This window comes from Photinus pyralis, unplaced genomic scaffold (genome assembly GCF_008802855.1).
Source record: "Photinus pyralis isolate 1611_PpyrPB1 unplaced genomic scaffold, Ppyr1.3 Ppyr1.4_LG9, whole genome shotgun sequence".
In the NCBI taxonomy this organism is placed as follows: Eukaryota; Metazoa; Arthropoda; class Insecta; order Coleoptera; family Lampyridae; genus Photinus; species Photinus pyralis.
Genome location: NW_022170878.1, coordinates 20,569,658 through 20,570,562, shown reverse-complemented (window position 1 = coordinate 20,570,562; position 905 = coordinate 20,569,658).

The window sequence follows — 905 nt, the reverse complement described above, 5'->3', positions numbered from 1 at the left end:
GACGGACGGACGGACGGACAAAGTGGCCACAATAGCGCATTTTTTTTTATTTTTGTGGAAATGCGCTATAGGCCAAAAATCCAGTGAATTGTAGTTCAAAAGTACAGGGAGTAAAGAATAGCTCAAAAACAACGGATCACGAAAAAGGGAACCACCTGAAAGGCCTAATCCGAAAAAGCTAAACAGGTATAAATTGGACACAACTCTTGTGCAGATAAAGCGCATTTTTTTAACCGAAAAAGCTATTGTTTTGACATCACCAATGGATATATTTCTTGCAGACGTCTCAATTGGTCTTTGTGAGTACCCTTTTCCGACAATCCGTTCTTGCGGTATAAGGGAATATACCCGATCACAATCAGATGTCGTGGAGGAGGGCTATGGTTGGTAGAAATTAATTCCTTTCGTTGAGACTTTTCATTAGTACCATGAAAGATAAAAACTAGTTCTCCCCTCCCCCTCCGCCCTCTACTTTGATAAGAGGACAGAAAGAAGAGCAATAGTTGGTAGAAAACGGTTCCTTTGTTGAGACCTTTAATTCTAATTTTTAACCTCCCCCCCCCCCCCCTCAGGCCCGGTCGCTCGGTAATCTCGAAAAAGAGTCGCACGGGAAAGTTATAGTTTGTACAAATCAATTTATTTGGTTGAGACTTTTCATTATAATACCATGAAGGATAGAACATGTGTTTACCCCCCCCCCCTTTTCTAAAGCTTAACTTGGCACCACTAAAGGCATGCGTATGCAAAATCTGAGACGAATTGGTTGTCGTATATAAAAGTTATGCACGTTTAACTTTCAAAAACAGCATCTCAGGAAATAATTGGTGGAGGGGGGGGGGGGCTTTTAGACAGCGAAATTTGATGGCCGTCTGGCACACCTTCAAGGTATAGGCTACCTATTGCAA